The sequence below is a fragment of the Elaeis guineensis genome, chromosome 1 (assembly GCF_000442705.2).
Source record: "Elaeis guineensis isolate ETL-2024a chromosome 1, EG11, whole genome shotgun sequence".
In the NCBI taxonomy this organism is placed as follows: domain Eukaryota; kingdom Viridiplantae; phylum Streptophyta; class Magnoliopsida; order Arecales; family Arecaceae; genus Elaeis; species Elaeis guineensis.
Window position 1 is genome coordinate 63,001,153 of NC_025993.2, and position 25,802 is coordinate 63,026,954.

Genomic DNA, 25,802 nt, shown 5'->3' on the forward strand with positions numbered 1-25,802 from the left:
TTTCTTCCATGAGAAAAGAAAAGAAAAAGGAGAGAAAAGAAAGAAACAAGTGGGTGCAAGTTTCTTCGGAGTGTACCCTAGGGTTTTGGCTTAGGGTTCGAGAAGTGAGAACGTGAGCTACGAGTGTTGTGAGCCCACCAAACTTTAGAGAGAGCATCATCAACCTCTCTACCATCTTTGCTGATGATCCAGAGTGTTCGAGGAGTTGGCAGACATCGATCGAAGGAGTTCGATCAACATCGGCCATCAAAAGGGTTCAGTCACGAACTAGCATTCGTGAGGAGCCGATCAGATCGAGAGCTTTGTGTGGATGATCCGTAGAGGCCAGACACACTGTGTAGCTATGTTGCGATGATCAGACCCTCCCGATGGTGATCAAATTACGACGATCAACTACCCGCACAAAAGTAATGTGTTCTGAACACAACAGTAAATTATTTCTTGTAGAAATTTGAATTTTAAATTTAAATATATGCTATGTATATATCATATTTAGATCCTAGTGTAGGGTAAACATATGTTAATTAATTAGATTAATTAATATTTTTTACTGTAAAATTATAATTTTGAAAAAGTTTTAAAATTACCATTTTACCCCTGCACCTAAAATTCACTTCAAATGGTATCAGAGTGGGTTCTAAAATATGATATATATATTTGCATGCATAGATTAAGTTGTAATCTAAAAGTTTAAATTTAAAATTTAAAATTTAAAATTTAAAATTTGAAATTTGAAATTTGAAATTTAAAATTTGTTTGAAATTTGAAATTCAAAATTTAAAATTTAAAATTTAAAATTTAAATTTTAAAATTGGTATATTTAGATATACTTGATCCAAGTAGCAAGTAGTCTAATTGTGTTAGTTTTCATGGTCATCCGATCATAGAAAAAAAGTAGGGTTTAAAGGCCCTCTCCTCCCATTCGATGGGGTTCTCCTATAGCAGTAGGGGTGCCACTGCAATTATATCCCATACAGATGAAGCAGCGAAAGGGCTTAATTACAAAGGTTCAATTGTAAAATTTATCATGAATGTATTAGATTAGATCTAAAGGAATATTCATGATTTATTTTAATTGAGTTATTTTCTGTTATGTAATTAGCAATAAGATTGCTATTTATGAAATGTGCTGATCTATTTATGAAATGAGTCAACATATTTGGTGAACAGAAAATAAAATCTTTCAAATTTGAAAATTATTTTCGAAATACCAAATCCTGACCCATCAGCCCAAATACTTAATTAAAAGAATTAAGTATTGTCAAGTTGGTCTAGTATTGTAAATTAAAACCTAAGATAATTGAATAAATTTGTAGGTCAATGGGTTAGATGGATTAGGTTCATAATTGGATTAGACCTAAGGTTAGCTTAAAGAAATAGACTAAATTAGAGTAATTGGTCAAATCTAATCAAAAGTTGAATTAGATTAGGTCAAGGACACTCTAGACTCAACTCCAATAGTTGTAGTTGAATGGGTCCATGTCTTTAACTAGACCAAGATGGACTTAATTCATGGCTATGCGGTGGAACCCTATTTACTAAGTTGATCAAATTAAAACTAATGAATCGGTTGGTGTCTAAGGTAAGTTCGGCAGTTTGACCAGTGGTTCTTAAGTGGGAGCTACTCGCATTGATTCTATCTCTGACGAGTTAATGGCATATCCCCACCACTGATCTCACTTATCTGGCCAACCTGGTGAGTTAGGTTTTGATTAGATCACTTGGTGATTAGGGCTCACCCATGTCATTAGGTAAATCAGTGTGACTGATTTAGGTGCTCCTAATACCGGCTTTAATTAAATTCTTTTTAATCTGACTTGGTGAAGTCAATGGGAGGATTGAAATTAGTTGGTTAATTTTTTCTCTTCCTTCACTTAATAAAATCCTCAATAAATATTAGGTCCCTAAAATGATTAAGTTATAGTGATAACTAAGCCATAGCCTCCCATTAAGTGAGTGATAATGAGTCCATTAGTTTAATAATCACTAGAGGCCCAAAGGCCTGGTGCTTATTGACTAATAGAATTATCATTCATAGTATGATAATTTGGTTGAGTCTTTCTGATGGTGGTCAGGTTGGCCAGCCAAAGTTGGACCTGATCATTTATTGGTCCGATTCACCAAATCAAGTCATGTTAATGGTTGGGGCTAACCAGATCTTTTCAGTGGAGGCCAAAACCTACTGATTAGGTTCTGGGGCAAAATTTATTACTAGAAATTATTTAGAGAAACAACTGGTTATGAACCTACCCATAGATGCACATGAGTTGACCAACCAAAGTTGGGCTCGTGTGTGGTCTGTGTAGATTCTAGTACCCACTAAGGAATTAAAGTAATTCCTTGAATTAGAGGTTGAGGCTACCAGTTCATAAAAATACTGGGAGAAACTTTAGACTAAAGTCCAAATCTTTAGTATTAATAATTAATATACTAATAGAGGTCTGGTTTTCCTTTATGCAGTTATGGCCACTACCCTGTCGCTCCGGTCATTATTAGATAATGACAAGCTCATAGGACCTAATTTCGATAGCTGGTATCCAAAATTAAAAATCATCCTTGAGCATGAGTGGATCCTTTATGTAGTAACAGATCTGGCACCCAAGGAGCCAGCCCCAAATGCTAGAGGGATGGTCCGAGACACTTACCAGAAGTGGCTCAACGATCGTACCACCATTTGGTGCATAATGCTGGTGGCAATGAATGATGAGTTCAGTCGTAGGTTTGAGAACGTCCAGCCACAGAAGATGCTTCAAATGTTAAACGACTCCTTTGGTACGCCTGACGATGTTGAAAGGCACAAAACTAGTTATGCCATTTTTAATGCTCGGATGAGGGATGGGGCCTCAGTCACCGATCATGTATTGTACATGATCGAAATGATTGAGCGCCTAAATAAACTGGGCTTTCCCTTGCACAAGCAGCTCGGTAAAGATGCGATCCTTAATTCTTTGTCCAAGTCCTTTCTCTCCTTCCTTACTCATTTTTGAATGACAAAGCCTGTAGTAAACTACCACAGCTTGTTGGGGTTGCTGCAGAACTTTGAGAAGGACCACCAGCTCTATAAGGAGTCGGTGAATGTTATGGGAGGGTGTTCTTCTGGTCGTTGACCCTTTAAGAAAGGGAAGAAGAACAAGAAGAAGAATAAGAAGGTGCAGCCACATGCTGGGACGTCAGCACAAGGTCAGACCAAGAAGCGCAAGCCCGACCAGAGCCAAGCGGAGTGCTTCTTTTGCAAAAAGCAGGGGCACTGGAAGAGGAACTGTCCTCTATACATTGCCTCTCTGGACTCGAACAGGCCAAAGAAGAAGCAAGGTAATTATATGAAAACACCTTGCAACTTTTTCATTTATGATACTACTGCCTGGGTATTGGATACCGGAAGCCCTTATCATATTTACAATTCGATGCAGGGTCTGCATGTCAGTAGGAGATTTGATGAAGGCGAGAGGTTCCTGAACGTTGGAGATGGAAGCAAAGTTTCAGTTCTAGCTTTAAGAATCATGAACCTTGTAATCAACTCTTGTAATGTAATTCTGAGTGAATATCACTATTGTCCAAGTTTTTTATTAAATATTATTTCTGTAGGCCTTTTGGCCATGAACAGTTATCAATTTTTAATAAAAAAAATGTTTGTAATATTATTTTGAATGGTGTTACAATATTTGTTGGACAACTAAATAATAGAATTTATTTACTATCACAGCCTGTTAATGTGGTTCAAACCTTCGGTAAACGCCCTAGAATAGTAATGTATCAGAAGTCTACCTTTGACACTATAGGCTAGGTCATATCAATAAGAACAGGATAAACAGGTTGGCTCAAGAAAAAATTTTTGAAGTATGTGATTGTGAATCCCTTCCAACCTGTGAGTCCTGTCTTCTTGGGAAGATGACCAAGTCACCTTTTACTAGAAAAGGTGAGCGAGCCAGTGAACTCTTGGATCTGGTACATTCTGATGTATGTGGACCCATGAGCTCAAGTGCAAGAGATGGATATTTTTACTTCATAACCTTCACAGATGACCTATCGAGGTATGGGTATGTCTACTTAATGAAGCATAAGTCGGAGTCATTTGAAATGTTCAAACTATTCCGAAATGAGGTAGAAAAATAAACTGAAAAGTGTATTAAAACTCTTCGATCTGATCGAGGAGGTGAATACCTTTCCAATGATTTTTTGACATATCTTGGGGAGAATGAAATTCTCTCTCAGTGGACTCCTCCTGGAACACCACAGCATAATGGTGTGTCTGAAAGGAGGAATCGAACCTTGTTGGACATGGTTCGATCCATGATGGGGTTTGCTGGTCTGTCGATCTCCCTCTGGGGATATGCGCTCGAATCAGTTTGTTACCTTCTAAATAGGGTTCCGAGTAAGTTTGTAACCAAAATGCCATATGAGATATGGATAGGACGTAAGCCAGTACTCTCGCACCTTAGGGTTTGGGGGTGTCCAGCTTATGTTAAACGTTTAATTACGGACAAGCTTGGACCTAGGTCTAACAAGTGTTATTTCATAGGGTACCCAAAAGATACCAAAGGGTATTATTTCTACCTAGCTGATGAGCAAAAAGTGTTTGTCAGCCTTAAGGCAATCTTTTTGGAAAAAGAGTTCCTCGGTGAAGGGACTGTTGCCTCTAAGGTCAAACTTGAGGAAGTTCGACAAGTGAAAAAACTGACACAAGTAGCTGAACCTGAACCAGATTTGGTTAGATCAAATTCGGAGCCCATTGTTCCTACACCCTTAAGACGGTCTGGTAGAGTACCATGTCAACCAGACAGATACTATGATTTCTTGGTCCGGGACGGCGATCCTGTCAAACTTGATGAAAACGATGAGGATTCGATCACCTACATGGATGCAATGCAGAGACCTAACTCTGAGAAATGGCTAGAGGCCATGAAATCCGAAATGGAGTCCATGAAGGTCAACAATGTGTGGACATTGGTTGACCCACCCGAAGGAGTAAAACCCATAGGGTGTAAGTGGGTCTTCAAGAGGAAGAGGGGTGCAGACGGAAAGGTGAAAACCTATAAAGCCCATCTGGTTGCCAAGGGATATCGTCAACGTTATGGTATAGACTATGACGAGATATTTTCTCCTGTGGCAATGCTCAAATCCATTCAGATTATGCTTGCGATAGCTACCTATTTGGACTATGAAATCTGGTAGATGGATGTGAAGACAACTTTCCTAAACAGAGAGCTGGACGAAGAGGTGTATATGATACAACCTGAAGGGTTCACATCCACAGATGAGTCTAAGGTGTGCAGGCTACAGAGATCCATTTATGGACTTAAACAGGCATCCCGGAGTTGGAACATACATTTTGATAAGACGATCAAGACGTATGGCTTTGTTAAGAATGGAGAAGAGCCCTGCATTTATAAGTGGGCTGATGGTCCAGTAGTGGTATTTCTTGTATTGTATGTGCATGATATTCTCTTAATCGGGAATGATGTCCCTGTATTACAGGGAATAAAGATTTAGTTATCGTCACAGTTCTCCATGAAGGATCTGGGAGAAGCTTCCTACATCCTAGGGATGAGGATCTATAGGGATAGATCTAAAAGGTTGCTTGGCTTATCCCAGTCCACATACATTGATACTATGCTGAAAAGGTTCAGCATGGAGAATTTCAAGAAAGGCTATCTACCAATAGGCCATGGAATTTCTCTCTCGAAGAGGGATTGTCCGACAACACCTCAAGAGAGAGAGCGTATGGGTAGAATTCCATATGCTTCGGCAGTGAGATCTATCATGTACGCCATGACATGTACACGACCCGATGTGGCATACTCACTAGGGGTAGTGAGTAGATATTAATCTGATCCAGGGGAGAATCACTGGAAGGTTGTTAAAACCATCCTGAAGTATTTAAGAAATACTAAGGATCAGTGGCTTGTTTATGGTGAATCAGACTTGAGACTTATAGAGTTTACAGACTCTAGTTTTCAGTCTGATCATGATGACAGCAAGAGTGTGTCGGGATTTATTTTTACTCTTAATGGTGGGGCTGTCTGCTGGAAGAGTTTCAAGCAGCACATAGTGGCTAATTCAGTTTGTGAGGCGGAGTATGTCGCTGCATCAGATATTGCCAAAGAAGTGGTGTGGCTGAGAAAATTCATCACCGAGCTCGAAGTAGCACCCTCCCTTGTTGGTCCAGTTCTGCTCTACTGTGACAGCTCTGGAGCCATTGCTCAGGAGAAAGAACTGAAGGCACACTAGCGAATAAAGCATATTCTACGTCGCTACCATCTCATCCGAAAAATCATGGATCGAGGTGACGTCGACCTTCAAAAGATCGACGGGAAGGAGAACCTGGCTGACCCATTCACTAAAGCCATTGCGGTGAAGAAGTTCGACGACTTCAAGTCGAAGATGGGTATTAGATACTGCACCGATTGGCTTTAGGCCAAGTGAAAGATTGTTAGAAATAGTATCCCAAAGCCAATCGTCAGCCTGTTGATGGTTGTGCTCTTTGTTGCATTAGTATATGAATTATAAATTAATAAAAATTATTTTGGTATTTTTATCACAAATTGTTTCATCTTCTAATGAATTTCTGTGTTGTGATGAAGTCCTTAGGACTATTTAGACTCGACAAAGGAGGATTTATCGTTTAGTCCTTAAACCTGTTCGTGACCAAATGATACGTTGTTACGAAGGATGACAACGTTTATCAAGCATAGATCGTTGTGTGCCATATGGGTTGGTTGTCCTCTTAACCAAGGAGTGTGGAGACACTGGTATGGCATACAGGTGAGATGTAAGGGTATATCTGCACTGAACGTGACCGACTCCGGAGCTATTTCTGCTATCAAGATTTGCTCTGATGGGATATGAGTATAACTGTCCCTCTGACCTAAGACTGCCACGGTGACTTGCAAGCAACTCACTGCACTTAGGCACTGGACTACCTGAATTTCTAATTCAATGATGGAAGGCTGCTGGGTGTAGTCAAGTACTTGACTTGTCGGTGCATGTGTCAAGATGGGATTGACCACTCCAATTCAGGAGCTGTGTACAGTCATGTTTTAGTTTAGCAAAATTTTGGCCAGGGTAGTCCTAATGAGGAGTCACAGGACTGTTTGAATTGAGCACAATTCGGATGATCTAATCAGGGTTGACAGTTTAACCCTGAGTCATCCTAAACACAGGGGTCAAAAGGGATGAATTATACAGTAACCATATTCACATAGGTTCTGAGTGTTGTGATTGTGACTATTCGATCTATCCAGACGTCGAGTACCATTGCTTGATGGTCACTTTGATTAGTACAGGAATTGGTTCCTGTGCTACCGATTTAGGTTCGAACCTGTGGGGTCACACACATTAGAGGTTTCTATCTGATCTGATGGCTGATAAAGAGTCCTAATACTTGTGGACTATGAGTCTTACATGTCTGAGACTCTGTGATCGAGAATCAGAATTCTCTGATCGTGAGTTCCACACATTTTAGGTATCGGGGTCAAGAGTCCCACTGGTTTGGGACTCTTCGATCAAGGTTTCATATCAATAGACTTTGATACCCGATAGCCCATCGGATTTGGACTCAGTATTTATGAGAAGTTTAATTAATGATTTGATCACTAATTAACTCAATTTGATTGAGTAATTATTTTTGGATCAAGTCCAATTGAATTGGATTCAGTTGGGTTTGACCCGATTAGGTTAAGTGTTGACCTAATCGTCGAAGTAGTTTGGTCTCTGATTTGATCAGGGGTTGGGCTTAGTCAATTCCTGATTCGATTAGGATTTTATTGAGCCTAATTAAGTCTAATTATGTTGGATTTAAATTAGTCTAATTGGACCTAACTTATTTTAATTTAGTTGGTTCAATTAGGTTGATTTAAAATTAAAAACCACCTTGACCTCAACTCCCTGCGCCACCTCACTTCTTCTGCGCCCATTTGAATTCACCAAAAATAACTTCTCATGAATTTTCTCCCACACAAAGGCCTTCCCACACCCACACTTGTGCGCCAATTATTTGGATAAACATGATTTGTTAGCCATTCAAATTCAAAGGGTGTTTGAATTTAAATGGATAACTAATCCCATGCACCATGTCCTTATCCTTTTGTGCACCATTTTCTTTACACGAGAAAGAGTTTCTCATGTAAACCCTCCACGCACAAGAGAGCTCACGCCCCTCTCTTCTCACGCATAGAGTGGATAGGAATGAGTTGGTTGATATTTGAATTCAAATTCAATTTGAATTCAAATTCAATTTGAATTCAAATGAGCAACCACTTATCTTTATCCTCTCACGCGGTAAAAATGCTGTAAAGACACTGTCTTGCATCATTTTAAAAAGAAGATAAGAGAGGGCATGCACACGGGATATCTGAAAAAAAAGGGTGGTGTGAGAGAGGTTTATTGCGTGAGAAAAGAAAAGAAAAAGGAGAGAAAAGAAAGAAACAAGTGGGTGCAAGTTTCTTCAGAGTGTACCCTAGGATTTTGTCTTAGGGTTCGAAAAGTGAGAATGTGAGCTACGAGTATCGTGAGCCCACAAAACTTCAGGGAGAGTATCATCAACCTCTCTACCATCTTTGCTGATGATCCAGAGTGTCTGAGGAGTTGGCAGACATCGATCGAAGGAGTTTGATCAACATCGACCATCAAAAGGGTTCAGTCACGAACTAGCATTTGTGAGGAGCCGATCAGATCGGGAGCTTCGTGTGGAGATCCGCAGAGGCCAAACACACTGTGTGGCTACGTTGTGACAATCAGACCCTCCCAACAGTGATCAAATTACGGTGATCAACTACCCGCACAAAAGTAATGTGTTCTAAACACATAACAGTAAATTATTTACTGTAGAAATTTGAATTTTAAATTTAAATACATGCTATGTATATATCATATTTAGATCCTAGTGTAGGGTAAACACATGTTAATTATTTAGATTAATTAATATTTTTCACTGTAAAATTATAATTTTGAAAAAGTTTTAAAATTATCATTTTACCCCTACACATAAAATTCACTTCAGATCTAACATGAGAAGAAGGATTCAAGGTTTATCTTGATGGATACCTATAGAGGTTGGACAAGCGTGCGGCTCAAGGACCTTCAAATCTGAGATCATCGATAGCGGTAAATTTTTACCTGTGCAAAGGTATAGAGATTTGATCTCATCTTTATTTTATTTTTTAGATTATATGTGTATTTTTACTCTGGAGCTTGGGTAGGATTAGATGAGATCTAATGTATGTGGGGTTAAAGGGTTTAACCTGATTGTTTTTCTATTCGATTGAAAAGTTTTTGAAATCTATATATGCATCCTACCTAATTTACTAACAGTGGTATTAGCGCCACTGGTTTTTAAAGACATATATAATCTGATTTTTATCTCAGATCTAAAAGTTTTGGTGATTTAAAATTGATCATATGCTAGTGTAAGATTGTCCTGGTATAGGGTTTATCTCCTATATTGAAAAGATTGTCCTAGCACAAGATTGATCAATTTTGAAAATTATTTTTGAAGCAATTACATCAATTTTTTAAATTTAAAAATTAACATGTATGATATATTTTATTTCATATTTAGATCTAAAATTAGAATGATTAAATATTCACATCAAACTAGTATAAGGTTATCCTGGTATAGGATTTACCCTCTATATTGAAAAAGTTATCCTAGTTTAATGCGAACCAATTTTTGAAAAATATTTTTAAAATATTTTAATCATTATTTTAGAACTGATTATATATATATTTGATATATGTATTTTTAGTTTTAGATCTGAAATCTGATGTATATGTGATACATGTTTTAGTTTAGATTTGAAACTACATATATATGATATATGACATTAGGTTTAGATCTGAAACTATTTCAAAATCATAAGCCACTAATACATATAATAAAACATAATCTAAAAATTATTTTTAGATCTAAAATTATGTTATTGTAAGTGGTATGGGTTGAACAAATTAGGTCTAGTGATCAAACTACAATTAGGATCAAATTGATTAGATCAGACTAGAACCCGTTGTTGATTTTGAGCAGTTGATTGAACCTAATCAATGGTTGAATAGTGTTGGTGCAAAAATCCGCCTACGTCAGAGAAGCTGGAGTCGAGGGAGTCGCGGTCGCCATCGGGACCTGCAAAAGAAGTCTAAACCAGAGGTGGGGTTGCTCCGGCAAGACCCTCCGACGCTCATGTCAGTTCTCTCACTCAACAAGAATGGAGTGCTCGAACGAAAATTTTAGCAGAGTTTTGGGATAGAAAATAGAGCTTAGAGAATAACGTATCTGGGGTCCTCTTTTCATAGGCAGGGGGAGCAATGGATTGATAGCAATTGTTTGTAACCGCCTCGTCGTGGGCCGCACGGGGCCAGGAGGAATTTATCATGAGGAGTAATGGGGTGGAGTCGTGGCTGTCACCATGGCTCGCCATGTGGAATCAGTTGTGGGGAGTGGAGCGGCATTCGTTGTCGCGACTTGCCAGGGAGTAGTGGAGCAGCACAGAATCCATCACAGGAGGTGGAGCAGAGTCGTGGCCGTTACTGCGGCCTACCAGGGAGTGATGGTGCCACGCAAAATCCGTCGTAGGGGGTGGAGCAGAGTCATGGCCGTTACTGCGACCTGTCAGGGAGTGATGGAGCCGTGCGGAATCTGTCACAGGGAGTGGAGTAGAGTCGGGGCCGTTACTATGGCCTGCCAGGGGGCCCAGGCCTGTCGGCCGAAGTTTGGTTGGAGTCTGATCTCCGTGGGAGCCCGGACGGGAATCATTTGTCGAGGAGTCTCGACCAAGGCCGCTCGCGGTAGGGACTTGAAGTAGTTCGTTTGCAGCGGTAACTTGAAGTGGGTCGCTTGCAACAGGAGCTCGAAGTCTGGCTCCTGTAGGAGTCTGGATGAGGTCTACCTGTGATTGAAGTCGTGGGCGGAGTTCTGTTCCCGTAGGAGTCCGAACGTAGTCTTTCTACAATCGGAGTTGGGGATGAGGTCCAGCTCCCGTAGGAGTCCGGGCGAAGTCTTCCTGCAATTGAAGTCATGGGTGGAGTCCAGCTCCCGTAGGAGTCCGGACGAAGCCTTTCTGCAGTCGGAGTCGGGGATGAGGTCTGGCTCCCGTAGGAGTCCGGGCGAAGCCTTCTTACAATTGAAGTCGGGGGCGGAGTCCGGCTCCCATAGGAGTCCGAACGAAGTCTTTCTACAGCCAGAGTTGGGGATGAGGTCCGGCTCCCGTAGGAGTCCGGGCAAAGTCTTCCTGCAATTGAAGTCATGGGTGGAGTCCGACTCCCGTAGGAGTCCGGACGAAGCCTTTCTGCAGCCGGAGTCGGGGACGAAGTCCGGCTCCCGTAGGAGTCCGGGCGAAGTCTTCCTGTAATTGAAGTCATGGGCGGAGTCCGACTCCTATAGGAGTCCGGATGAAGCCTTTCTACAGCCGAAGTCGGGGATGAGGTCCGGCTCCCGTAGGAGTTCGGGCAAAATCTTCCTGCAATTGAAGTCGTGCGTGGAGTCCAGCTCCCGTAGGAGTCCGGATGGAGTCTTTCTGCAGCCGAAGTTGGGGATGAGGTCCGGCTCCCGTAGGAGTCTGGGCGAAGTCTTCCTGCAATTGAAGTCGTGCACGGAGTCTGGCTCCCGTAGGAGTTCGGACGGAGTCTTTCTGCAACTGGAGTCGGGGATGAGGTCCGGCTCCTGTAAGAGTCCGGGCGAAGTCTTCCTGCAATTGAAGTCGTGGGCAGAGTCTGGCTCCGGTAGGAGTCCGGACGAAGCCTTCCTGCAGTCGGAGTCGGGGACGAGGTCCGGCTCCCATAGGAGTCCGGGCGAAGACTTCTTGCAATTGAAGTCGGGGGCGGAGTCCGGCTCCCATAGGAGTTCGGACGAAGCCTTTCTGCAGTCGGAGTCGGGGATGAGGTCCGACTCCCGTAAGAGTCCAGATGAAGTCTTCTTGCAAGTGAAGTTGGGGGCGAAGTCCGGCTCCCGTAGGAGTCCGGATGGGGTCTACCTGTGATTGAAGTCGTGGGTGGAGTCCGGCTCCCGTAGGAGTCCGGACGGAGTCTTTCTGTAGCTGGAGTCGGGGATGAGGTCCGACTCCCGTAGGAGTCCGGGCGAAGTCTTCCTGCAATTGAAGTCATGTGCGGAGTCCGGCTCCCGTAGGAGTCCGGACAGAGTCTTTCTGCAGCCGGAGTCGGGGATGAGGTCTGGCTTCCGTAGGAGTCTGGGCGAAGTCTTCCTGCAATTGAAGTCGGAGGCAGAGTCCGGCTCCCGTAGGAGTCCGGACGAAGCCTTTCTGCAGCCGGAGTCAGGGATGAGGTCCGGCTCCCGTAGGAGTCCGGGTGAAGTCTTCCTGCAAGTGAAGTTGGGGGCAAAGTCCAGCTCTCGTAGGAGTCCGGACGGGGTCTACCTGTTATTGAAGTCATGGGCGGAGTCCGGCTCCTGTAGGAGTCCGGACGGAGTCTTTCTGCCATGAAGAATCTGGTCGACACTGGCGCGGGTTGATCCGTTCGCAAAACTTGAGAATGTTGCGGAGGCTCGGCCATCAGAGAGGTTCGGAGAGATGCCGTTGAAGGTCGGAAGTTGGGGAAATCCCCAGAGGGTCACTCCTGGCGCGAACTTCATCTGTTGGGGTATTTTGGATCCAACACCAGTCCCCCTACTTTCGAGTTCGAGTTTCGATCGAAGGAAGTACAGAAAATTTTTACAATCGAAGTCGTTTCCTTAAATTCTACACACGACCGCTCTCGAAAATCTCGTCATTTAATGCGCACGTGCTGGAGCCTTTTTTCGATTAGGGCAATCCGAAGAGTCCTTTCGAAACTCCCACCAGGGCGTAATTCTAAGCGCCTCGCCATAATGATTCGCCGGTAGCCGGCCCTACATCACGGTAAGTGGGACACGTGGCGGGTGCTGGTGGGCTTAGGGATGTCCGCCACCATAACTGCACTAGGTTCCGTCGCTTATTTAAGCCCCCGCCCTTTCTCCAGGGGCTTCACTTCGCCTGAGGGTCGACACCTTTCTTCTGCCTGAGAGTTTAGTCACTCAGCCACTCCATCGGTGCCCTTTTCAACTCTGAGCGCTCTTCGCACCAGTCTTCGCCATCCCCGTCGGCTCCCCACCGTCTTCAGCCCCCCGAGCCTCTTCGAGGGGTTCTCCCGTTGGGGCTCCCACCCCGGAGACCAACCTCGAGAGGATATCACGGATCGAGAGGAGTAGAAGGGGAAAAATAGCAGCCTGCAAATTCTTCGGCTGTCGAACCATCACTGAGGGTTCCCATCGCCTCAAAGGGGGCTCGAGGAAGAATTTCTTCAACAACAGGGGTTTAATAGCGGGGACAACCGGTGAGGGCATTTCACCTGAGAATTTTGGAGTAGCTGAATGGGGCGACACCGGTCAAGGGGGAAGAGTTGTCGTCACAAGCTGTGGCGGGATTCTTGACGTTGTCGGGGCCGAGGGACCAGAAGCGGTCGACGCCGATGGTGGGGCAGTAGAACTTGTTGCGGGGACAGTGGAAGCAGTGCATGCCGACCTTGCCAAAGTATCTAGGATGGTGGTTATCATGGAGCACATGGTGGTGGTGCATGTCTCCGGCACCGTCGCGGCCTCCGGGGCACCTCGGTTCTTCTTGATGCAGGTCATCGTCGCTGCTGCCGTTGCCGTTGCTGCCCCCTAAATTCTATCCCATCCTTTTCCCCCTAGGACTGGGGTTTCGATGATAGTGCAGAACGAGATGGGGGGCGAGAGCTGAAGGATTTGTCACATGCACTGGAAAATGCTGTCGAGACAAACGGAACCGGAAGGAGAAGTTGGGAGCTTGAAGTGGTCTCCAACATGTTTCTTTTGGGCCTTGTAGTAATGTATTTTTTTTTCTCTCGGCCCCCAGGGCCTTGTATTGTACATCTTTGTTAATCAAGAATGAGAAGGAGACTTTATTACTTCATCCGCACTTTGCGTCGAGTTGCTGCCTGCCGAACTTCTTGCACTTACCATTGTGATTGTTGTATTCCCTCCCCCATTTTTTTTCCTTTTTCTCTCTTTTTTTTTTTTTTTTCGAGGTCATCCGGAGGTCGTTGGTCATTGCGTCGGCCCGCTTTTTCAGTCATCCTTTTTCTTCAGCCTTAATGGCACTGTAATGCATATTTAATAAATAACATGAGAAGGAAATTTTTCGCTACCTCTTTTACTCATGTGTTGGATTGTCGCTTGCCGAGCTTCTTTCGGCTTTTGCCTTGCTTGAAGTCGATGCCGTTCGGAGGTACCTGATTGCCATCGCATTGGCCCACCCTTTCGTCCATGGTCGCAGATTTGCCCGGGGTCGCTCGAGTTTGACACCCTCTTTCAGAGCTCGAGCTCGGATGTCCGAGCTTCTCGTCACCCTAAGGAAGTCATCCTATCTCGAACTTGCATTGAGGGCTTTCGTGAAGGTCGGGGATTTTGATAAGAACTCCGATCCTTGCTGAGACGAGGTTTCTTGCATCTTTGATGCAATTTGTTTCCTATTCGTCACTGATGCAGTCCGTCGCTTTCCTTCTTAACTCCCCTCCCCTTTTACCTTTTCTTTTTCCGAGTGAGGGTTTTCCCTCTGCTCTTGGTGGGGTTGTGGGAGCGTGAAGGGGCTGCTGGGGAGGTCTCCTTCTTCCTATCTGGTCTTAAGCGACCAGATCTCGACTGGTGTTAGGACGGGGTTCTTCCCCTATTTCTGACAATAGTCGATTTCAGCTCAGGTTAGGACGAGGTCCTTTTCTTGTCGCTAACAGGGCTATGAGGGTGCAAATGGGCACCGCGGGGCCTCTCCCCCATCTAGTCTGAGTATAACTGGGCCTTCGACTTTGCTCATGTTAGGGTGAGGTTCTCCTCCTGTCCCTAACATGGCTATGGGGGCGCATGTGGGCACTGTTTGGCTTCTCCCCCATCCGGTCTAAGAGGAATCGGGCCTTCGACTTCGCTCATGTTAGGGCGAGGCTCTCCTCCTGTCCCTAACATGGCTGTGGGGGCGCATGTGGGTGCTGTTTGGCCTCTCCCCCCATCTGGTCTAAGAGAAATCGGGCCTTCGACTTTGCTCATGTTAGGGCGAGGTTCTCCTCCTGTCCCTAGTATGGTTGTGGGGGCATATGTGGGCGCTGTTTGGCCTCTCCCCCCATCCGGTCTAAGAGAAATCGAGCCTTCGACTTTGCTCATGTTAGGGCGAGGTTCTCCTCCTGTCCCTAGCATGGCTGTGGGGGCGCATGTGGGTGCTGTTTGGCCTCTCCCCCCATCCGGTCTAAGAGGAACCGGGCCTTCGACTTTGCTCATGTTAGGGAGAGGTTCTCCTCCTGTCCCTAACATGGCTGTGAGGGCGCATGTGGGCGCTATTTGGCCTCTCCCCCCATCCGGTCTAAGGGGAACCAGGCCTTTGACTTTGTCGAGATGAAGTTCTCCTCCTGCTCCCAGCACAGTTTGTTTTGACTGTCTTGTCGATATAGGCTCACGCCAAGAGAGGAGACATGTAGATATGAAACTTTTATTTAAAATAGAGTTATCGACAATACATTCGCAAGTTTTTCGAGCTCCATGGTCGCAGGAGGTCTGCTCCTCCGAGCTCCTTGAGGTAATAAGTTTTGGGCCGGACTACTTCTTTGACTTCGTATGGGCCTTCCCAATTTGGGGCGAGCTTCCCTCGATCCTGAGGTTACGAGACAGCGGCTCGTCGAAGCACTAGATCTCCTGCTCTAAAGACTTTATTCTTGACTCTGGAATTGTAATAGCGGGCGACTTTCTGTCTGTAGGCTGCCATCTGAACTTGAGCTACCTCTCGCTTTTCTTCCAGTAAGTCGAGGTTGGCTTTAAGACCTTGCGAATTGTGATGTTCATTGAATGCCACAACTCGTGCCGACGGGAGTTTAAGCTCAATTGGGATAACGGCCTCCGTTCTGAAGGCTAGAGCGAAGGGGGTCTCCCCCGTGGGCAGTCTTTGGGTAGTTCGATAAGCCCACAGCACATGATAAAGTTCGTCTGCCCAAGTTCCCTTCGTCCTTTCGAGCCTTGTCTTGATCCCTTGCAGCAGGGTTCTGTTGGTCACTTTAGCTTCGACATTCGCCTGAGGATGGGCTACGGATGTGAAGTTGTGGGAGATGTTTAGATCTTCACAGAATTTGGTGAATCTTGCTCCCGTGAATTGCTGCCCATTATCAGTGATTAGGGTTCTTGACAGGCCGAACCTGCAAACGATTGACTTCCAGATGAAATCTTGCACTTTAGCTTCTGTGATTTTTGCCAGTGGTTCGGCTTCGACCCACTTGGTGAAGTAGTCAATTGCTACCAAGAGGAACTTCCTCTGCCCCGACGCCATGAAAAAAGGCCCAAGGATATCCATCCCCCATTGCACAAACGGCCATGGGGCACTCAAGGGGGTAAGCTCGGTGGCGGGCTGTCTCTGGATGTTGGCATATCTCTGACATCGGTCACACTTTCTGACGTACTCAATCGAGTCATGATGCATTATCGGCCAGTAATATCCTTGGCAGAGCAACTTGTGGGATAAAGACCTAGCCCCCAGATGGCTTTCACAGATTCCTTCATGCACCCCACAAGGTGTATTCAGCTTCCGAAGGACAGAGGCATTTTAGAAGGGGCAAAGAGTATGATCTCTTGTACAATTTGTCCTTGTAAAGGATGTATCGGGAGGCTTGATTTCTGAGCTTCCGAGCTTCCTTTGCATCGTGAGGGAGAACTCCGTCCCTGAGATATGCCATCAGTGGGTCGATCCAACTGGGCTCGTGATTAATTTCCATCATGGGCCGCGATTCTTCCGTACTTGGGCACTTCAGAACTTCGAAGAGAACACCCTTGGGCAATTCAGCCGGAGCCAGCGTAGCCAACTTGGAGAGAAGATCGGTCCTGATATTTTCCATCCTTGGAATCTGCCTGATGTTGAAGCTACTGAAGGCGGGGATGAGCTCCTTTACCTTTTCAAGATACTTAGCCATGCTGTCTTCTCGTGCTTCATAGTTTTCGCTGACTTGTCCCACTACCAGCTGGGAGTCATTATGAACTTGGAGCTGATCTACTCCCAACTCTTTGGCGATCTTCAATCCTGCAATCAGAGCTTCATATTTAGCTCCATTGTTTGTTGCGGGGAATTCGAAGCGTAGAGTGTACTCCACGACGATTCCCTCTGGACTGATCAAGATCAGGCCCGCACCTGCGCCCGACATGTTGGAAGACCCATCCACGTAGAGGGCCCAGAAGCAACCAGGGAGGTCGGCCTCTTCTTCAGGGGAGTTCGATCGGGGCTCAAGGTCATCTGTTTCATCCTGTTCCGATTTGGCCTCCTCCGAGATTGTGCACTCTACTATAAAATCTGCCAATATCTGAGCTTTTACCGTCGGTCTGGGTCGATAGTTGATATCAAATTTGGTGAGCTCGATCGCCCATTTCGCCATCCTTTCGGAGGCATCTGCCCGGTGTAGAATAGCCTTGATTGGTTGGTCGGTGAGTAACGTTACGGTGTGCCCTTGGAAGTAGGGTCGGAGCCTCCGGACTGCAATCAACAGGGCGTAAGTTAGTTTCTCTAATTTAGTATACCTGGTTTCGACGTCTCTCAATGCGCGACTGACGTAGTAGATTGATCGCTGGACTTTTTCTTCTTCTTTGACAAGGACTGCTGCGAGAGCCATGGGGGAAACCGCCAGGTACAAAAATAGTTCCTCTCCAGGCTCGAGCTTAGCCAACAACGGAGGGGAGCCGAGGTAGCTCTTCAGCTCTCAAATGCCTGTTGGCACTCAGGGGTCCAGCAGAAGTCCTTCGGCCGCTTGAGGGTTTGGAAGAAGGGTAGGCACCGTTCGGCCGACCTCGCGATGAAGCGATTCAGGGCTGCTACCCTCCCTGTAAGGTGCTGAACCTCCTTTATCGACTTCGGGGCGGCCATCTCCTAGATGGCACGAATTTTCTCTGGATTGGCTTCAGTTCCGCACCCTGATACCATGAAGCCCAGAAACTTTCCTGAGGTCACTCCAAAAGCACATTTAGTTGGGTTCAGCTTCATCTTATATTTTCGAAGGGCGCCGAAGGTCTCCTCGAGGTCGGCGACATGGTTCATGGGAGATTTGCTCTTCACGGGCATGTCATCCATGTAGACCTCCATGTTGCAGCTGATCTGCTCCTTGAAGATTTTGTTTACCAACCGCTGATAGGTCGCACCTACATTTTTGAGGCCGAATGGCATGACCCTATAACAGTAAAGGCCACGGTTAGTAATGAAAGCAGTCTTTTCCTCATCTTCTGGTGCCATCCTGATTTGATTGTAGTCAGAGAATGCATCCATAAAGGTGAGAAGCTCATGGCCCGAGGTCGCATCCACCAATTGATCAATTCTGGGCAGAGGGTAGCTATCCTTTGGGCAGGCTTTATTCAGATTTTTGAAGTCTATACACATCCTTCACTTGCCGTTTGCCTTTTTGACTAGGACGACGTTGAAAATCCAATCAGGGTAATTGACTTCCCTAATGAATCTGGCTTTCAGGAGTTTGTCCACTTCCTCAGCTATCGCTTTCTGCCTCTCTGGTGCATGACCTTAGATTTTTTCTTTCATCGGTCGATGCTTTGGATCGACGGCCAGACGGTGCTCCATGACTTCCGTGTCAATCCCCGGCATGTCTGCTGGAACCCAAGCGAAAACGTCCGCATTCTTTCGTAGAAAATTGATAAGATGCATCTGCACTTCTTCCTCAAGGTTGGAGCTGATCTTCACCACGTGCTCCACATTCCCGTCGTTCAAAGGGATTGGAACCAGATCTTCGATTGGGCCACCCCTCTCCTCAGCGAGGTCATCGCGGGCATCCAGCCCATCAACTGGGCAGGGATCAAATTGGTTACTTCTTTGTAAGGCTATGTTGTAGCAGTGTCTGGCCAGGGCTTGGTCTCTCCTGACCTCTCCGATCCCCTGGTTGGTAGGGAATTTCAACTTCAAATGGTAGGTTGACACGACGGCCCGGAGAGCGTTGAGGCCAGGTCGGTCGAGGATCGCGTTGTAGGCTGACGGCGCCTTCACCACCAGAAAATTCATCAGAGCCCTGGATTGTCTTGGATATTGACCCACAGCTATAGTCAAAGTTATCATTCCCTCCACCGGGACAGCATCGCCGGTGAACCCTACTAGAGGGGAGCTAATCGGCCCCAAATGGCCGTCAAGGGTGGACATTCTTGAGAAGGCATCGTAGAACAAAATATCGATCGAACTTCCATTATCGACAAGAATGCGGCAGACGTCGTAATTTGCTATATTCAAGAAAACTACAACCGCATCATTATGAGAGAATTAAACTCTCTGAGCATCTTCTTCAGTAAAGGTTATGGGCTCCTCAATCTTTTGTCACTTGGGAGATACGGCCAATACGTTGGTTGCTCCCTGCCGGGATTCTCCCGAGATGGTGTTGGCGAAATACGTCGGGGGCCGATTGCCTGACCACCCCACGCCGATGACCATTGCCGGAGGAGGAGAAGGTTGGAAAACTGGAGGTGAGGCCAGAGCCTGAGACCTGGCCGCAGAGGCCGTGGATCGTCGCGTGGATGCTTTACGGGGAGGCATCGGGCAAAGACCTAGTGGAGGAAGGAGGAGAGGATGCCGGAAAAGATGACCGGAGGCGGTCCCATTGAGCGCTCCTTTAAGAACAAGGGTACTGCGAAGACACGCCCCCTTCCTCTAGTGCCAATCCTGTTGATGCAAAAATCCGCCTACGTCGGAGAAGCTGGAGTTGAGGGAGTCGCGGTCGCCGTCGGGACCTGCAAAAGAAGTCTAAATCGGAGGTGGGGTTGCTCCGGTAAGACCCTCCGACGCTCAGGTCAGTTCTCTGCCTCAACAAGAAGGGAGTGCTCGAACGGAAATTTTAGCAGAGTTTTGGGATAGAAAATAGAGCTTAGAGAATAACGTATCTGGGGTCCTCTTTTTATAGGCAGGGGGAGCAATGGATTGATAGCGATTGTTTGTAACCGCCTCGTCGTGGGCCGCACGGGGCCAGGAGGAATTTATCATGAGGAGTAATGGGGTGGAGTCGTGGCTGTCACCATGGCTCGCCACATGGAATCAGTTGTGGGGAGTGGAGCGGCATTCGTTGTCGCGACTTGTCAGGGAGTAGTGGAGCCGCGCAGAATCCATCGCAGGAGGTGGAGCAGAGTCTTGGCCATTACTGCAGCCTGCCAGGGAGTGATGGAGCCGTACGAAATTCGTCGCAGGGGAAGGAGCAGAGTCGTGACCGTTACTGCGGCCTGCCAAAGAGTGATGGAGCCATGCGAAATCCGCAGAGAGTGGAGCAGAGCCGTGGCTGTTACTATGGCCTGCTAGGGGGCCCAGGCCTGTCAGTCGAAGTTCGGTTGGAGTCCGATCTCCGTAAGAGCCCGGACGGGAATCATTTGTCGAGGAGTCTCGGCCAAGGCCGCTCGCGGTAGGGACTTGAAGTAGTTCATTTGCAGCGGTAACTCAGAGTGGGTCGCTTGCAACAGGAGCTCGAAGTCTGGCTCCCGTAGGAGTTCGGATGAGGTCTACCTGTGATTGAAGTCATGGGCGGAGTCCGGCTCCCGTAGGAGTCCGGATGGAGTCTTTCTACAATCGTAGTTGGGGACGAGGTCCGGCTCCCGTAGGAGTCCGGATGAATTCTTCCTGCAATTGAAGTCGTGGGCGGAGTCCGACTCCCGTAGGAGTCCGGACGAAGCCTTTCTACAGCCGGAGTCGGGGATGAGGTCTGGCTCCCGTAGGAGTCCGGGCGAAGCCTTCCTGCAATTGAAGTCGGGGGCGGAGTCCGGCTCCCGTAGGAGTATGGATGAAGTCTTTCTACAGTCGGAGTCGGGGATGAGGTCCGGCTCCCGTAGGAGTCTAGGTGAAGTCTTCCTGCAATTGAAGTCATGGGTGGAGTCCGGCTCCCGTAGGAGTCCGGACGAAGCCTTTCTGCAGCTAGAGTCGGGGACGAGGTCTGGCTCCCGTAGGAGTCCGGGCGAAGTCTTCCTGCAATTGAAGTCGTGGGCGGAGTCCTGCTCTCGTAGGAGTCCGGACGAAGCCTTTCTGCAGCCGGAGTCGGGGATGAGGTCCGGCTCCCGTAGGAGTTCGGGCGAAGTCTTCCTGCAATTGAAGTCGTGTGCGTAGTCCGGCTCCCGTAGGAGTCCGGACGGAGTCTTTCTGCAGCTAGAGTCGGGGACGAGGTCCGGCTCTCGTAGGAGTCCGGGCGAAGTCTTTTTACAATTGAAGTCATGCGTGGAGTCTGGCTCCTGTAGGAGTTCGGACGGAGACTTTCTGCAGCCGAAGTCGGGGACGAGGTCTGTCTCCCGTAGGAGTTCGGACGAAGTCTTCCTGCAATTGAAGTCGTGGGTGGAGTCCGGCTCCCGTAGGAGTCCGGACGAAGCCTTTCTGCAGCCGGAGTCGGGGACGAGGTCCGGCTCCCGTAGGAGTCCGGGCGAAGCCTTCCTGCAATTGAAGTCAGGGGTGGAGTCTGGCTCCCGTAGGAGTCCAGACGAATCCTTTCTGCAGTCGGAGTCGGGGATGAGGTCTGGCTCCCGTAGGAGTCCGGACGAAGTCTTTCTGCAAGTAAAGTGGGGCGATGTCCAGCTCTCGTAGGAGTCCGGATGGGGTCTACCTGTGATTGAAGTCGTGGGCGGAGTCCGGCTCCCGTAGGAGTCCGGACGGAGTCTTTCTGCAGCCGGAGTCGGGTACGAGGTCCGTCTCCCGTAGGAGTCCGGGCGAAGTCTTCCTGCAATTGAAGTCGTGCGTGGAGTCCGGCTCCCGTAGGAGCTCGGACGGAGTCTTTCTGCAGCCAGAGTCGGGGATGAGGTCTGGCTCCCATAGGAGTCCGGGCGAAGTCTTCCTGCAATTGAAGTCGGGGGTGAAGTCCGGCTCCCGTAGGAGTCCGGACGAAGCCTTTCTGCAGCCAGAGTCGGGGATGAGGTCCGGCTCCCATAGGAGTCCGGGCGAAGTCTTCTTGCAAGTGAAGTTGGGGGCGAAGTCCGGCTCTCGTAGGAGTCCGGACGGGGTCTACTTGTGATTGAAGTCGTGCGCAGAGTCCCGCTCCCGTAGGAGTCTGGACGGAGTCTTTTTGCCGTGAAGAATCTGATCGACGCTGGCGGGGGTTGATCCGTTGGCAAAACTTGAGAATGTTGTGGAGGCTCGGCCGCCAGAGAGGTTCGGAGAGATACCGCCGAAGGTCGGAAGTTGGCGAAATCCCCGGAGGGTCACTCCTGGTGCGAACTTCGGCTATTGGGGTATTTTGTATCCAACAATTAGGATTAGGTCAAAGGGGCTCGAAGTCAAGTTTAATTGTAGTGGTCGCATTGATTCACATTTTGATATGAGTTGATTGACTCAAGATCAAATTTGGCTCAGTGGTTCGGGCTCGTTTCAATAGGTTAACCTGATCAATTCTAATCGATCAATTTAGTGTCTAAGATAAGTATTTAAATAGTGGTTATTTAATTAGTTTTATTATTGGACTTGACCAATTTGATTAGTATCTAAAAAAAGCAACGGAGAGATCTCCACTCATCCTAACTTACCTGACCATCTTAGGAGATTCAGTTTTGTGCTAGGTTACTTGTTGACTTGAGTTCACCCATGCCGACTAGGTTGATTAGATATATTGATGTGCTGACCTAAATTTGATAAGTTAGATGTCAGATCTACTAATTTAGAAGAGACCTAAACCTAAATCTCCTTACCAAATATTAAGTCTAGAGATCTTCCATCATTATAGAAATACAGGTGCCTTCCTGACATTAATTATTCTCGACTGGTTATAGTGGTTCAGTTGCATCAGGAAGGTACAATCACTCTATTGACACTTGATGTCCCGAGATAGAGATAGGATTGGGTCCAATAACTGTTAGGTGAGCATCCTAATGACGGCTTTGCATCCGCTGGTAAATGATGGGTCTAATTTAACTAAGAAATATGTTAATAACTGCTAGGTGAGGCCACAAGACTTAGAAACTAAGCACACCGCATCTTGCTTAGTGAAGCAATAGACAAAATGTTGTTCACTAATTAGTTTGTGCTTATCAATAACTGTTAGATGAGGTGTGTATAGATTAATAGGACTACAGTACCCACTTGAAATCAATCGCATATAGGTTTCTATTTCTCCACCCAAAGAGTGTGGGAGATTCAGGAAAATGGTGGGAGCTTTTGTTTATTTTTTAAAGTCTCTAGAATAAATATTTTTATAAGTATAAATATCTAACTAAAAATTATTTTCTCTATAGATAACCATGTCGAGTTCCAACTCTTTAGCACATATCCTCGTACCAATAGGTTGACCGATACAAACTATAAAGACTGACTCTGAAATTTGAGAATCGTTCTCAGTTTCAAGAAACTTATTCATATCCTTGATCAGGATGCATCTGTGTTACCTGCTCATCCATCTCCTGATCAACGAGCCACACTTGAGAAGTGGATGGATGAAAATAACAAGGCAAAGTGTTATATTTTAGCATCCATATCCAATGATCTTCAGCGACAGCATAAAGACATGAGGACTGCCAGAGAGATGTTGACTCACCTGCAAGAGTTGTATAGTGAGCAGAGTCGCACAGCTCACTTTGAGATCTCTTAGAGACTTTTCAGAGTGAAAATACGTGATGGGCAGTCCATCAATGATCATTATTTGACAATGATCAAGGATATCGAGGAGCTTCAGAAGCTCGACATGAACATGGATAAGGAATTATAGGTGGATCTGATCCTTCAGTCTCTTCCTGATTCGTATGGATAGTTCATCATGAACTACCATATGAATAAAATTGATAGCACTTTATCCGAGTTACTGAATATGCTGGTAACAGCAGAGGACACCTTGAAGAGTTTAAGAGGTACAATTCTAGCTGTGGAGTAGGCTTCCTCCAAAAGAAAGTCTTCTTTTAAGAAGAAGAAGAAGCCTACAAAGAAGCAAAAGAATGAAGCCAAGCCTAAGAAGAAGGTTCTGAAGAAGGCCGACGATAAGAAAAAGTATTTCCACTACAACATCGAAGGCCACTAGAGGTACATCTGATATGCTCGTTATTGAAACTAATCTAACGGTTTTCTCTTCTTGTAATTGGGTTCTAGATTCTGGATCAAGTACTCATTTGTATACTTCTATGCAAGGTCTTGAAGAAGTGAGAGGGTAAAAGAAAGGAGAGATCACTCTCTGAGTCGGTAATGGAGCAAGGGTTGCTGCTGTGGCCGTCGAGACCTACCCTCTGTGATTATCGTTAAAAGTTAGTTTAATTCTTAAAGACTGCTATTATGTACCTATAGCCAATAGAAATTTGATTTTTATATCTGTACTGACATAGGATAATTATAATTTTTATTTCTATAAAGATATTATTCAATTTATTTCATAAATAAAATTATTGCATGTACTTTCTTGATTGATGGTCTTTATCATTTGCATATGGATGCAAGTGTAAATATTAACGAGTAAATTGTGAATACCATAGGGTCTAAGAGATTTAGAGATAAGATTAGCCAAAAATATCTATGGCACCTTAGGCTAGGCCATGTTGGAGAAGACAGACTCAACAAACTGGAGAAAAATGATCTTCTTGGGTCATTGACTTCCGACTCTTATCCAATTTGTGAATCATGTTTTCAAGAAAAAATGATCAAGTTGCCCTTTGTGGGATAAGGGAAAAGGGCCACTGAGATATTAGCCCTGGTACATACTAACATGTGTGGTCCATTCGATATACACGCCAGAGGTGGCTATGTCTACTTCATAACTTTTATCGATAATTATTTATGGTATGGTTTTATATATTTGATGCATCAAAAGTCTGAAGCCTTTGAAAAGTTCATAGAGCTCAGATATGAAGTAGAAAAATAGATCGAAAAATCCATAAAGGTTCTTCTATCAGATTGAGGAGGAGAATACCTTAATAGAGAATTTTGGGCCTATCTCAAGGATAATGGCATAATCTCACAGTGGACACCTATAGGAACATCTCAGCTCAATGAGTATCTGAAAGAAGGAATCAGATCCTATTAAATATGGTTCAATCCATGATGAGCTTCACAGACCTTCCTGTCCTTCTCTGAGGATATGCATTGCTTTCTGTGATTCATCTTTTGAATCGAATTTTCTCTAAATCTGTTCCTACCATACCATATGAGTTATGGCATAGTAAAAAGCCAACTCTTGAGTACCTCAATATTTGGGGATATCCGGCCCATGTCAAACGACAGCAAGTGGACAAGTTAGAGGCTAGGTTCTTTAGAGCTCTCTTTATAGGATATCCTAAGAAAATTATGGGATACTACTTCTATCATTCTGAGGATCACAAAGTGATTGTGAGCCATTATATCATCTTCTTAAAAAAAGAGTTTATCCAAGATGGAGGTAGTGGGAGGAAAATTGAGCTTGAAGAAAAAGTCTCTGAAGAGTATCGAGTCTAAGAATCTGAATCTAATAATGAGCCAGTAGATGTGATACCTCCTCTATCTTACAAATCAAGTAGGATCTCCCGTCCTCCTAAAAGGTACTTAGGTATTCTTATAGAGGATTTAAAGGAAGCATTTCTTGTAGGAGATAGGGATATTAGGAATAATCTCAAGACCTACGATGAGGCAATATTAGATATAGACTCTAAAAAATTGATTAAAGCGATGAAGTTAGAAATTAACTTCATGCATTCCAATCAAGTTTGGCCCTTAGTAGATCCACCTGAAGGTATTATACCTATTGAGTGTAAATAGATTTACAAAAAAAATTTGAGTTGGATGGTAAGGTAGAGACCTATAAGGCAAGACTAGTTATGAAAGGTTATAGTCAACACGAAGGTATTGACTATCATGAAATCTTTTCACCTGTAGCCATGTTAAAATTTATCCATACTCTGCTTGCTATATAGT